The sequence below is a fragment of the Camellia sinensis genome, chromosome 1 (assembly GCF_055761805.1).
Source record: "Camellia sinensis isolate YWXY chromosome 1, ASM5576180v1, whole genome shotgun sequence".
NCBI lineage: Eukaryota > Viridiplantae > Streptophyta > Magnoliopsida > Ericales > Theaceae > Camellia > Camellia sinensis.
The window spans coordinates 26235-40776 of record NC_138961.1 but is presented as its reverse complement, the minus strand read 5'-3'; the positions used below and the strand labels follow the sequence as shown (position 1 = coordinate 40776).

The following is a 14542-nucleotide window of genomic DNA, read 5'->3' as shown; positions in this document are numbered from 1 at the left end:
GACCTTGACGTAGAATCCCTCCGAGAGAAGATCTCCAGTGGAAAGGTTGAGAAGGGTTTGACTGTGTATCCCGATCTGAGTGTGAGGTACCGAGACTGTTTGTTTGTACCAGAGACTTACCAAGAGGAAGTACTCCGAGAGTTTCACCATTTACGCCTTGCAATGCATCCGGGAGGCACTAAAATGTAGCGTGATTTGGGTCGCCAGTTTTGGTGGCGGGGTATGAAGAAAGATGTGGCAGTTTTTGTATCTAAGTGTCTTACTTGTCAGCAAGTAAAGGCCGAACATCAGAGGCCAGTGGGTTTGTTACAACCCTTGCCTATTGCTGAGTGGAAGTGGGAGCATGTCACGATGGACTCCGTTGTAGGTCTTCCGAGGACTTAGCGGGGTAGTGATGCTATTTGGGTGGTCGTGGACCGGTTAACTAAGTCGGCGCACTTTATCCCTATGCGCGTGAGAGATTCAGTAGATCATCTTGCCGACTTGTATATTCGGGACATAGTGAGGTTGCACAGGGTCCCAGTGTAGATCGTCTCAGATAGAGATCCACGTTTTACTGCTAGATTCTGGCAGAGTTTACAGAGTGCCTTGGGCACTAGATTGACCTTTAGCACGGCTTATCATCCTCAGACTGACGGGCAGTCCAAGCGTACTATTTAGATCCCTGAGGATATGCTTCGAGGCTGTGTCCTTGACTTTAGTGGGTCATGGGAGAGGCACTTGCCTTTGATGGAGTTTGCCTACAACAACAGTTTCCAATCGAGTATTAGCATGGCACCGTTTGAGGACTTGTATGGCTGACCGTGTAGATCTCCGGTGTGTTGGGCCGAGGTGGGTAATGCACCTTTGTTGGGCCCAGAGTTGGTGCGAGAAACGACGGAGAAAGTTGAGCTTATTCGTAGGAGGCTTGTTACAGCCCAGAGTCGCCAAAAGAGTTATGCCGACCGTAGGAGAAGGCCTTTGGCATTTGAGGCGGGTGATCACGTCTTTCTGAAAATATCACCTAGGCAGGGTTTGATGAGGTTTGGAAAGAGTGGGAAGTTGTCCCCTCGGTTTATTGGCCCTTTTGAGATCCTTGAGAGGATTGGCGAGGTTGCCTACCGTTTAGCTTTACCGCCACAGTTGTCCAGAGTGCATGACATATTTCATGTTAGTATGCTTCAGAAGTACGAGCCAGATCTGTCACATGTATTGGATTGGACCGACTTAGAGGTTGATGAGGATGCCTCATATGAGGAGAGACCGGTGAGGGTCTTGGATAGGCGGGATCAAGTCTTGCGAGGCAAGACCATTCCCTTGGTAAAGGTTTTGTGGAAACATCACGGGGTGGAGGAAGCCACTTGGGAACTTGAATTGGAGGTCCGAGAGAAGTATCCGGATCTATTTGTCGATGTTTGAGCATATGTTGAATATTTTGTTGTATTGATAAACTTTAAGAACATTGAATATGTCTCAAGTGGTAAAACATTGTATATGTTTCGGTTTATGGAAGTATTGTTGAATATGCCTTGAAAATGAAAGTTTAATTTAACATTGTATATGTTGAATGTATTGTAGAAATGCAAATATATCATTACCATTGAATATGTTATGGAATGGTGGAATATGGTATTAGAATTTGTTGGATTTCGAAGAAAAGCATGTTGTTAATGCATGTTGAATTATATTGTAAGTTGCCTCTTGAAAAGAGATGGGATGACCAGTAATAGGTCAAGAGAATGAATGTTGAATTATAATATAGTGGGAATTGGAAAAGATCACAATTTTGAAACTTATTCATCTAATTTCGGGGATGAAATTCTTTAAGGGGGGGGAGGTTATAGCGATCCCGATTTTTCCTTTCATTGTTTACTGTATTCCGGACTCGGTTCTGTAGATGTGTGCTGTTGTCGTTGTTGTTTATATCTTGTCTTCACCCTTTAACTCTTTGAATTTGAGTTTAGAAATGTCTTGGGCGTGTTTCAAACAGGTTGGTTGAGTTTTAGCCTCTAATCTTGTTGCCCAGATTTTTGATGATCCGCTCGAGCGAGTCTTGTTACGCTCGAGCGGAGTTTGCATCCTTTCAGCATTTTGTACGTCTGCAGATATACTGCAGAGGTGTTTTTCACGTTCGAGCGGCGTTCCTTACGCTCGAGCGGGTTTTCAAAGTCTGCAAAAGTACTGGAAGAGTGTACTCTACGCTCGAGCGGGTATCTTTGCGCTCGAGCAGGTAGTGCTTTGCTGTTGTGCCTTGGCGCTCGAGCGGGTATTTTTGCGCTCGAGCGGGTTAAGTTTTTGTGTCTTACGCTCGAGCGTCCTATTCTTCGCTCGAGCGGACTATACGTATATCAGATCGCGACTGTGTCATTTTAAATCACTTTTTTTTATCCACTCTCTCTCTCTAACTTTTCAAAACCCTTATTTGAGAGCTCCTCTCTCTAGAATACAACTTCTTTCTACGAAATCATCTAGCTCTAGTGATCTCCTACCTTAGTCCCTTTATATAAAGTGTGGAGCTTAGCTTGATCTTCATTTGGATCAAAAAATCATTGGGTTTGGAGCATCTCGAGTTTTTTTCATCTTCTCCATTGGGTCTCTTCTTTTGAGGTAGGGATACCCTACTCCATCTTATGAGTTTTGACATAAATTTTAGTCATTTTGATTAAATGGGGTTATTTGGTAATTTTGGAAAAGTTAGGGTTTGATTTGAGGTTATGAAAAGGGGGTTTTCAAATGTTAAACCCCATGTGTATATGAGACCTTGGAAAATGGGATTATTGTTGTTAAATTAATGAAATTGAACCTTAGGGTTGACATTTGAAAAAGGGAGAAGATGCCGTAATTATGTTAAATAATTAATTTGAATAATTAATTTGGGGAAATGTGAAATTGGGGAATTGTGAGAGTGAATGGTGTAGTTGAACAAATTTATCACTCACCTATGAAAACGTTGGTATTTTATCTGTTTGATAAATTTATTATCTGTTTAGAGATAACTACTTTGGGCTATCGGTGGAGGATAGTCTTGATTGTTATAGACCCTGTATGTTGATTAGTGAAAATTGAAACTAATCATCCGGAATATGTCATTGAATATGATGGTTGGAATAATACATCAAATATGTGTATTGATTGATCATTGTAAATGATAAGTGTTTAAATACATTGTATATGTATATTGTTTGGGAGGAGATAGGGGATGTACTCCACGGTTTGAGAGGAGATAAGGGATGGACTCTCAAACCTGTTTGGGAGGAGATCGGGGATGGACTCCATTGATAATTAAGTTGGTCGGAGTGTCCAGCGTGAAAGTCCTGAAATCTTGATTACGTTTGCATGACGTAGATAATTGAAGTATGGAAGTGTTTTAATATGAGTTGTAGTCTCATATGAATTGTGAATAATGGAAGTGTCTTTGTATGAGTTGTAGCTTCACTTGATTGTTTGGCTAGATAACGAGCCAGGTTTATGAATGTGAATTGCACAAGTAAAGGAAAAACGGAAAGAAACACAGATGTATTTGTCATGGAACTGGAATGTGTTGAAATATTGGTTTATAGTGTTAACCATTTATCGAATGCTAATGTTTTAGTTATTGCTCATACGTGGTTTAGTATATTTCTACTAGGCTTTGGCTCACCCTTTATGGGACATCATTTTCAGGTATACATGACATGCCACCTCCAAGGACGTAGCTTGGGAGGTTTAGAGGCCGAATGACTCTTTTTGTTGTTTTCTTTTTGTATTACATGTAAATCTAGCCAAGGGCTTATTTTGTATAAAGAGTTAGAACTCTTTTTTTTGTTGTACCCAAGTGTTGACTTGGAAAGTTGTAAGCCCGTAGGGTATTTACTTTTGTTGTCAACATGTAATACTTTTGTAATGAATACTTTGATAATTGGAAATATGTTTTATTCTCTTATGCCTAAGGATGTCTTGAATGTATGATTTATGGGTTTAATTTTGAGGGTGTTACAAAAAAGCTTGTCACCATCCTCATCGAAACCAATAAAGACCTGGTGGAGGACATTGTTACTGTTTCTGGAAAATGGGAATTTGATGATGATTCCCTCAAAGTTTGGCCAGTCCCAAGAAAATTTATGCAGCAGGTTCTGGTTTGGAATTCCCCTCTTAACTTTTCTTTTTCGTTAATTCGGCCTTGTTTAATTTGATCTTTCTTTTTGTTTCAAACTCCAACATTAACGCAATCAAAAATTTGTGCAAGTATCAAGTGTGTCTTGACGATTTAAGAAAGATTTGGGCCTTTCCAAAAGCTGAGAAATCTGCAACCAAGCTTCTTGGGCATGTGCCTTTTGGACCCCATCTACCTGACGAGGGAAAAACCCCTGAAGAGTCCTCTAATCAACATGATAGTTCAACTGGTATTGTCTCGAGCAAGAAGAAGTCTGAACCTTTCATTAACCTAATAATGGAGATGCCTGGGGTTGAAGTGGAGGATCTAGCGGCTGCTCTTTTGGCCTGTCACTCCAGTCCTCCTATTCTAGAGAAAAAGAAAAGGTTGCGCAAGTCAACCGAACTCCAATCCTTAAAGAAAGAAAAGGGGAGTGGTGCTTCCTCTAAATCTGGTCTAATTACTGCTATTATCGGGTTAAAGTCCTTTGAGTCTGTGAAGTCCAAAAAGCCTTCTACCATGGGTGAACTTTCTTCTCCAGAACTTCCTGCCCCCAAGCGTCAGAAAGCTGAAGGATCCTCACAAGTTGCGCCTACATATGTGCCTGCTGACCACTTCAGGCCCCAGATGTTTCGACCCAATCGTCCCACCTACGTGTTAACCAATGATAGCTTTATGGAAGCCGAGAATTGGGTTTTCAAATTAGCAAAGGGTTTTTTCTACCCAGGGACATTGCTCTCTTCAAAAAGCTGGATGATGGAATGCTGCATTGAGTTAGCATTTCTAGTGCCATCAGGGTTTCTCCTAACGTTTCCCTTGCCTACACTTTTCCTTTTATCTTCTGGTTTTAGTTGTCTAAATATTTTGTTTTCAAGCCATTCAAGTCTGCCATGAGAGCATAACCAGAATTGAGAATGCAAGGATCGTTGCCCATATTGAGACCAAAAAGGCAGTTGGGTCCATATGCTCTTGTGACGAGTTAGAGCAAAAAGTGAACCACACTATTGAGTTGGCTAAGAAACTTAAGGAGAAAAAGGACATTGCCGATATCGCGATTTAGACACTTCGGGTAGAACTTACTGAAACACAAAAGAGTTTACCCTCTACTCTTGCTAATAATGTGGAAGTGAGGAAGGAGGGAACAGAAACTCTTAACAAGTATTCCTTCTGCCAAAAAAGCAGCAAAAGAGGAGGTTGAGGAAGATGACTAAGTTCCCTTCGAATAAGATCCTATAGTGGCCTCCTAAGAGTAGATCGCTGGTTTTGGAGGTTCTGAATCTCTAAAAGAGGCCTCCCTTCATGTTTCTCTTACTCCTCCATCTGTTGAAGATCCTACTTCTTCTGCTTCTACTCAAAATGAGGCTTCAAAGGCAGTGCCTACTACTACTCCTGATCTTACTGCTGCTGAAGACCCCGCTCCTTAAAGTTTTTTCTTTGTTTTCCTTTGGCGCACTTTTTGCTTCCTTTTCCTGTTTTTTGCTCTTTGTCTGCTGCACTTTTTGTTGACTGGGGCCAGATGTTTTATAAGGCACAATCTTTAGATGTGAATGGTTCAATCTATTATGCAGTTGGTTTTTGAAACAAAAAGTTTGGAAAACAAGATTAAGTGTATAACTTCCTCTTGCCTCTAGGTTGGTTGCTTTCAAAAAGTAACCAAGGTACTATCAAAATTTTTTATACTTATAAAAATTTAAGAATTTAACCAAACATAAGAACAGGGCTACAATCCTAGGCAGGATTGTCAAACTTTCTTATACTAAGAAAAATTTAGGAATTTAACAAAGCATAAGAACAAGACTACAATCTTGGGTAGGATTGTCAAACTTTCCTAAGCCCAAGAGTTGATTCTCAGGGTACAAACTAACTATAATCCTGAGCTGGACTATTTTATGTTTTGATACTTCAGCAATTGCTAGAAATTATACTTGAATAATAGAACCATGCACACGTATAGAATGAACGAACTGATTTTATTGAACTAAAGAGCTGAAATCACATACGTACAAACTACTTTAATTCTGACATTTAATGAAAATAGATTCTGAGGTTTGCTGCATTTCATGGATGCGGTACAGTCTTACGTTCCATATCTTGCAAATAATAAGCTCATTTCCCTCCAAGTGCAATAACTTTGGATAGCCCTTCCTAGTTAGGGCCCAATTTTCCATCGGTTGGCTTCTTCTGGTTGTCTAGAAATTTTCTGAGCACCAAATTCCCTAGCTGGAATGACCTAGGCTAGACTTTCTTGTTGTGGCATTTTGTAATCTACTCTTGGTAGTTGGCTAGACGGACTAGCATTGTTGTCCTTTTTTCCTCATCAAGATCAAGGCTTCATGTTATGGCTTGTTCATTCTAGGTAGGTTCATAAACTTTAATCTTATAGTTTGCATTCCTACTTTTAATGGAATTATAGCTTCCATTCCAAACGCCAATGAGTAGGGTGTTTTTCCTATTGCTCTTTTGGGGGGTGGTGCAATATGCCCAGAACACATTGGGCAATTCGTCAACCCACCCTTCCCTTAAAGCTTTCCAAACGCATTTAATTCCATTTAACACTATCTTGTTGGAGGCTGTAGCCTAACCATTGCTCTGGGTGTAGCTAGGGGTTAAGAAGGAATTCATTATCCCTAGTCCTGAGCAGTAGTTTTTGAACAAGTTGTAATCAAATTGCATTCCATTATGAGAAATGAAAGCATAAGTGATGCCAAACCTTGTTATGATGTTGCACCAGGCAAAATTTTTTATGTCCTTGTCCTTGATAGTGATCGATGGCTCAGCTTTTCCCTATTTGATGAAATAAATTATTGATACTAATAAGAATTTCTTACCCCCTCTGCCTTTAAGAAGTGGTCCAACCAGGTCCATACCTCACTAAGCAAAAGGCCATGGGTCGGTCAATGGTTACAAATTCATGGGCTAGTTGGTAAATCAAAGAAGAAAAATGCTAATACTTGCCACATTTTTTGACATAAGCTTGTCCATCCTTGTGCATGAATGGCCACTAGTAGCCTTGAGTAATTGCACGTTAGGGACTGTTACCCAGTATGCATTCCATAAATGCCTTTGTGTGTTTCATAAAGGATATTTTCCACCAGAGGTAGGTGCATACAGAACAAGTAAGGTCCAATGAATGACTTTATGTACAGGGCTCCTTTTTTTGAGATCTAAAACTTGGGTGCTCTCGTTATGATTTTGTTTGCTTCTTTTTATCTTTTGGAAGTACTCATTCTCTGATATACTTGATGAGTAGATCCATCCAACTTGGTCCTAGATTGATACATAGGACCAACTGTTTGTCCAATTGCACTTTAGAAATTCAATTGCGATCGTTTTGGCCTCAATTTTTCAACTGCTGAGGCAAGTGTGGCTAGGGCGTCGGCGTGAGCATTCTGCTTTCTTCCTATCTAGATAATCCTAAAGTTTTCAAACATTTTTACTGAGTTATGAACCCTATCTAAATAAGACTGCATCCTTTCGTCTCTGGTAGAATATTCTCTTCATAACTGATTTACAACTAGCTGGGAGTCACAATGTACAATTATATCTTTGACGTTCAGGAGTTTACCAATCTTTAATCCTGCTAGGAGGGCTTTATATTTTGTTTCATTATTCAAGGCTTTAAATCCAAGGTGGATTGCGTGTTCATGTAGAATGACTTTGAGGAGAGAAGAGCTACTCTTACTGCTGCTCCTTTTAAATTTGATGAGCCGTCGACAAAAAGCTTCCAATTCTTAAGGTCTCCAACGTACATTTTCCAAATAGCCTCATGTTTTCGGGTAGGGTCAGGCTGGGCTAAATCCACTAGAAGTTTTGACCTTTGACATTGTTTTGGAGTTTAGGAGGTTGTGCCCTATTGCCCCCTAGTTCTGTGGTTGATGATTCAGCCACTAAACTCAATGGTTGATGCTCGTATGAAAATTATGCTACAAAGTTAGCTAAAATTTGGGCTTTGATGGCGGTTCTGGGATGAAAAGTGACATCAAATTCTCCTAATTATACTGCCCATTTAGTGATGTGCCCAGAAAAGTCAACTTTTTGTAAAAAACTCCGCAGAGGATGTTGAGTAAGTACTATGATTGGATGACCTCGCAAGTAATGCATAAGTTTCCTAGTAGCCATTATCAAGGCCAAAGCTATCTGGTTTCTACGCTGTTGAGATTCTTATTGGTATAATAGATTGGTACTTGCGTTCCCTCCACATCCTTGCCTAGGATTGAATTGACCGCGTGTTCTGATACTGCTAAAATACAATACAACATTTCACTCTGTTATGGGGTTGAGAGCAAAATGGGTGAAAGGAGGTACTATTTTAATTCCTTTAATGCCTAGTCCCACTATTTATCCTAGTCCACTCCGCTTACTTTCTTAAGGAATTAAAATAAGGGTTTGCATTTGTCTAAGGAGCGACTAATGAAGCAATTAAGTGTTGTTATCATCCCAGTAGACTTCTACACCTCTTTGAGTTTCCAGGGTGGCTGTAAGTTGGGGATGACCTTGACTTGCTGAGGGTCTGCTTTAATCCCCCTCCTCATCACTAAGTAACCTAGAAACTTGTCGAAGCCAACACCAAAAGCACACTTAGTTGCATTTAATTTCAATTTGTATGCTTTAAGGATGTCAAAGGTAGTTTGTAGGTCTTGTAAATGTCCTGCTTCTAGTTTTCTTTTCACAACCAATTCATCAATATAAATTCCCATGGTCTTTCCAAGTTAGTCAACAAACATGGAAGTTACTAGCCGCTAGTAAGTGGCTCCAGTATTTTTAAACTCAAAAGGCATTACTCTATAGCAGTACAAACCTCTAGGAGTTATAAAGGTAGTCTTTTCTTGGTCAGGTTCGTGCATTGATATTTGATGCTAACCCCTATAGGCATCTAAAAAGCTCATTCTAGCATGTCCAGAAGTTGCATCCACTAGTTGGTTTATCCTGGGTAGGGGGGAAGCAATCTTTTGGGCAAGCTCTGTTAAGGCTAGTAAAATCTACACATACCCTCCATTTTTTGTTTTTGTTTTTCTTTTTAACAACAATAGTGTTTAAGAGCCAAGTGGGGTAATAAATTAATTTTATGGTCTTAGCATCTAGAAGTCTATCAATTTCCTTAATCACCGCTTGAACGTGATCCACATGTGTCCGTCTACTCCTTTGTACGACTGGCCTATATGTGGAATCCACATTCAAATGATGACTGATAATACTGGGGTCTACTCCAGGCATTTCATGCAAGGTCTAAGCAGAAATCTCAATATTATCCAACAGAAATTTAATAAAGGGTTGTTTTTCCTAATCAGATAAAGAGGATCTGAGCAGAAAATACCTTTCTGGATTGTCAGATTTGATCTGGACCTTGTGCAGCTCTTCCATTATGCGCTCTTTTGACTTCTTTCCAACATCTTCCAAAACTTATTGATCTGGAGCTTCAACAGAGCAAACTAATTTCTGGGTCCTCTTTGCCTCATTCTGTCCTAGGGCTAGCATTAAACAGCAACATGCAGCTGCATGATAGCCTCTGATTGTTTCAATCCTACATTGATTGTTTGGAAATTTAAAGGCTTAGTGGAACGTTGAGGGCACCCCTTTAAGTTGGTGTAGCCACGGTCTCCCCATGATTGCATTATAAGGCGATGGTATGTCAACTACCAAGAAACAGACTGCAAAACAAACAGATCATGTCCTTACCGGTAACGTTACCTTCTTCACTGGCCAAACCGGATTGGAATTGAAACCTAGGAGTGGTGAGTCCACTCTTCTTAGTTCTGCTCCTTCAGGCTGAGACTCTGGAACAACTTCTAATACATAATTTTTATAATGCTACCTTCGTCCACTAATATCCTTTGTACTCTGAATCTATCCAGATCCAACTTGATAATGAGGGCATTTGAATGTGGCTGAGCCAATCCCTCCAAGTCTTCCTCTGAAAAAATTAATAATAATAATAATTGGACCCCAGTTGGAAGATTCAACTCTTGGTCTCTTGTATTCTACGGGTTGCTCTGCTTGGCAAACATCCCTGAGATGCGTAGCCTTCTGTACCTCTCCCCTGGACTGTGCTATTTCTTTTGGGTGTGTAATTCCTTGAATCACATAAGTCGATCTTCTTTGCATCTAGATCAATTTTCCATCCGTAGGGTCGAGTACGTAAGTCGATCTTCTTTTGAGTACACCCTTCATGTTGTTTTACTCTAGTTTTGTTTTTTTTTATTTGGTCTCTCACCAACTAAGAGGTTTGAGATTTTTTTTAGCTCCGAGCTCCTCTTTATTCATGTATTTTATCATATTCTACATGTTTATCATCAATAAAAATTTTCTTTTGTCGATAAAAAAAAAGAAAGAAAAGACATCACTCCCATGAGGAACTTCACACTCTTTGTATCAGAAGCTCTATTAATTTATCATTAATAAATGAAAATGACCAACTTCAGGGCCTTTATGAATACTTATTTGTTTGCTTATTCTCGAAAATAATAGATTAGTCCTACTTTTCCCATGGACAAACAGTTCAGTCCTATCAAGTTTTTATTATAACAATTCAGTCCTACTTTTCATAAATATTTTTAGAAAAGTCTTATTTTTCTTATATTCCTCCTTTACCATTTAAAATTTTACTATGAAAATTCCATACTAGAATTTTATTGCATCAGCGCTGTCTTTATACCAAGGTTTTCAAAGGCGTAAATGAGGCGTGAGTTGAGGCGAGGGGCAGCAAAAATGCACAAATGTGTTCTTTTTAAGGTGAAGACTCCAGCTGTACGCATGCCTAAATTGCAGAGGCGTATGCATCTCTCACGCTTTATGGTCTTTTCATACATACGATGGTGAGGTTCAAGCCTTTGAGGAGTTTGATTTCAAAAATAAAGAAGGGAAATGATAGAGTATTTACCTTGTAAGTCGATCTTCTTCAAATCAGAGTCCTAACAACTTCGAATCAGTCTTCTAATCTTCTTCAATGAACTGGGGTTTCAAGGTACAAAGTATATTTCTCGAGTCGAGTCTCTCTCGTTTTGTTTTCTGCATCTTCTCTCTCTCTCTCTCTCTCTCTCTCTCTCTCTCTCTCTCTCTCTCTCTCTCGTTGTTTCTCTGTTTATGTATCATCGTTTCAAATATCTATAGAGATAGTATTTATGTATCTTTCTATTTTGCACTTATCTAGACTATTATTATTATTATTATTATTATTATTATTATTATTATTATTATTACTTGGTTTCTTCTTCTTTAATTTATTATTATTATTATTATTATAACTTACTTAAGTTATTATTTTTTTATTATAGTATTAATGAGAATGACTTAGAAAGCTCTTATAATACTTGAATTTATTAATTAATTTTGACTTTATGCTTAGAATGGCTTTTATGAATTTTATTTGCTAATTCTTTTTTTTTTTTACTCTTTTTACGCTATATTAAATTAATTTTGTATTTTATAAAAATTGAAAAATTCAAAATTCAAAAGGTAAGGCTTACACCTCGCCACAACAATGGTAAAATGCCTTGCTTTTCACTTTCGCCTTTAAAAGCATTTCTCTATACAACGACTCACTCTAGCTTTGTCCTTGTGACATTGATGACAATGAAAATGGGAGCACCCTACTCTTGTATTTCTTGCTTCATCTGTTTTGGGAGCAAAAATGATAGCTTGTTTTATAGCTAACTCCTGGCATTTGCAGCAAAAATGTGTTGTCAATATCAGTATACTTATAGCGCCTTCTTGGTGAAGATGCTCATATAAACCCATCCACCCACTGTCTTCCTACCATTTTAGCCTAATAAGTTAATGCTGTTTAATATGAAATTTTTTTAGGTATTCTTTTTTTTTTGACAATCACCTTTAGTACAATTATAATTTTGATTCACACATTTTTTTCTTTGATGTTGTGAACTGATTCATATTTTTTCGTTAATTTACCTTTTTATTGATTCATATTTTTCTTGACAACATCAAATATGGTTGTTCATGGTAGCTAGGGTTGTTAATGGGTTTACCTGTGGATCAAAATTAATGTTGAATTGGTAAAGATGGATGAGAGAAAGGAAAAAAAGAATGATAGAATTGTGTCAATGATCACTGAGTTATGTGTATAGTGATTAATAGCCATGACAAAGGGTAAAGTTGAAATAAAGAATTAGTATTGAACTACTTTGGAACAAATTATTCGAAGTAGGACTTAATTGTCCTACTAGAAAATTTATAGGACTTGTTAGTATTTTTCTAGGAAAAATAGGACTAATTGGTTACTTTTCCTACTTATTTTGTATAAGGTAACATTGGAATTTGGGCTTTTATGTTGTTGGTGTATAGCTGAAATCAGGTACAGTTGAAATGGGATTGGAGTTTATATTTAATAAGATCTCTGAACATTAAAGATATATTGGTGTTGTGGATGAATCTTGGTGGCCATCTATGATGTCAATGCTATTTATGCTTTAGTGAAATATGGAAATCTAATTTATGCCTTCTTTTTTAGTAAGTCTTAGTTGAGTTGAACCAAGTGTGTGGATGGTTAATTTATGTGTTATTTATTAACACGTTGATTGTTCGTTAACAATTAATTTTTAGTTTTCTACTATAATGACATTCTTTTTCATTTTTATTTTTTCTCTTAGCACATCTATGTTATGTATGGATTCACATGGATCATCGTTTCATGTTAATGCAATGCTCATCTGCATTGCCTTTTTGTATCTTATGCATCACACTCTTAACATGTATGCATTTTAATTACACATCGTGACTTCAATTTGTATTTTTTTTTGTATTATATTTTATTTTTTGGTCCCCATATCTATTTTCAACAATGCTGAGTCTAGTTGAAACTTCTAATATTTTTCTTTTGATTTTGTTGTTAAGGGGATACAAAGATCAAATATTAATTCTATGTCTTGCATGTGCATCCCAATTGCAAAAATTAATTCCAAATTATATCACATCAAAAGTTCTTTGAAATGTTAGACGAACAATTTTATGAGTCACAGCATCACAGGACAGTTATTCAATTTTATCTCTGCACAGTTAATCAAGCAATTTCATAGGGATGTTTTATACTTCTACAATTGTTGAAAGAGTTGTGCTTGATGTTGATATCGGCGGGCCCACAAAAGGGTCCAACCCACAACTCAAGACCCAGCCCACATACTAGATATTAAGGCCCAGTAATCTTAAGAAATCAATGATAGACCAGGACCAATAGCATTCAAACGCCTGTCAAGCAGAGGTCTAGCCACATAAGTAAACAAAAATCCTGCAAAGTTATTGCACCCATATATCTGCCATTAATGAGGCTCTCACAACATTAAGTACGACAACCTCTTCACATCGAAATATACAGACTCACCATAAACGATGCGAGCTAGAATATAAAATTTTGGCTAACACGACAGTTGGAGTGGACAAGGAAATGATGAGCAAAGGATATAAGGAAGTTTCCAAGACGTATCAGGAGTTAGTTTTTCTTCATTCCTTTCTTCTCTTTCTACAACGTCAATCTATCTTATTCTAACTCGATCGTCAGAGGGTCCGTCGGGGGATTACCTCCCCCTTTGGACCTTTTTGGAAGAACGTTTTGTAGGCTTCAAGACCAGCAAAGCTGTTAGAAGTGTGGATCAGTTTGACCCATCTTCTGTTGGAATTACCTTATCATCAGTTGGCGCCGTCTGTAAGAAGACCATTTCGGAAAGACAGTTGTGTTCATTGTCGTCGGAAGGAACCCCGTAATCACCCACCCCCTGTACTAGGGTGAATGGTCACGACTAGATCCATGGCTTCCCAACATAACGCTGGTAACCCTGAAGCTAAGCCCTCTAACCCAAATAACCCATCTCCATATTTTGTAGAACTCACCAACAGTATTAACCAACTGACCGAGCAGAACCAGGCCCTGATCAATGCCTTACTCCAGCGTGACCTGGCTATCCCGCGTTTACCATAACCAATAGTTCCCCCGCACCAAGAACAAGCCCACCATCACTATCAATTCCCACCACACGTGCCTCAAGAAACATTTCCACCCTTCGCCCTGCGGCCTTAACCGTCGAATCTTGACGGTGTACACCCTCTCCCGTCAGGCTCGCAGCCTCGTCAAGATATGCCACCACATTTCCATAACCACCCCTTACCACACCATGTAGTCATCCATAAAGGTGAGGCTAGCAGTGTTCAGCCCTCGATCCCTGTTTATGGGGATAATGCTCCCGTTTGGGATGAAGAACTGCGGGCCATGAAACTCCAACTACAAGGGGTCATGCCAAAACATACAGCACAAGACTTCCTCTATCGTTAACACTTCTTTTACCACGTCCATCTAGGATAAAGCTCTCTCTCCCAAGTTCAAAATGCCATTGATTGACACCTTCGATGGTACCACCGATCCCGTCAACCATGTAGAAGCATATCAGACGCTTACGATCTTACATGCCTTTCTAGACAAAATCATGT

General features: G+C 38.7%; 1 protein-coding gene across 2 annotated transcripts in view; it reads right to left on the bottom strand.

Annotated features, from left to right (window-relative positions):
* LOC114303514 (uncharacterized) overlaps window positions 1–11201 on the bottom strand; it is a 35838-nt gene extending 24637 nt beyond the window's left edge. The window contains exon 1 of one of the 2 annotated variants that reach the window (XR_014330234.1): window positions 10989–11201. The gene's annotated coding sequence lies outside the window, so the exon portion shown is untranslated. The remainder of the gene's footprint in view (window positions 1–10988) is intronic. The other variant, XM_082869903.1, reaches the window with a different exon arrangement.
* Window positions 11202–14542: the final 3341 nt, after the last annotated feature.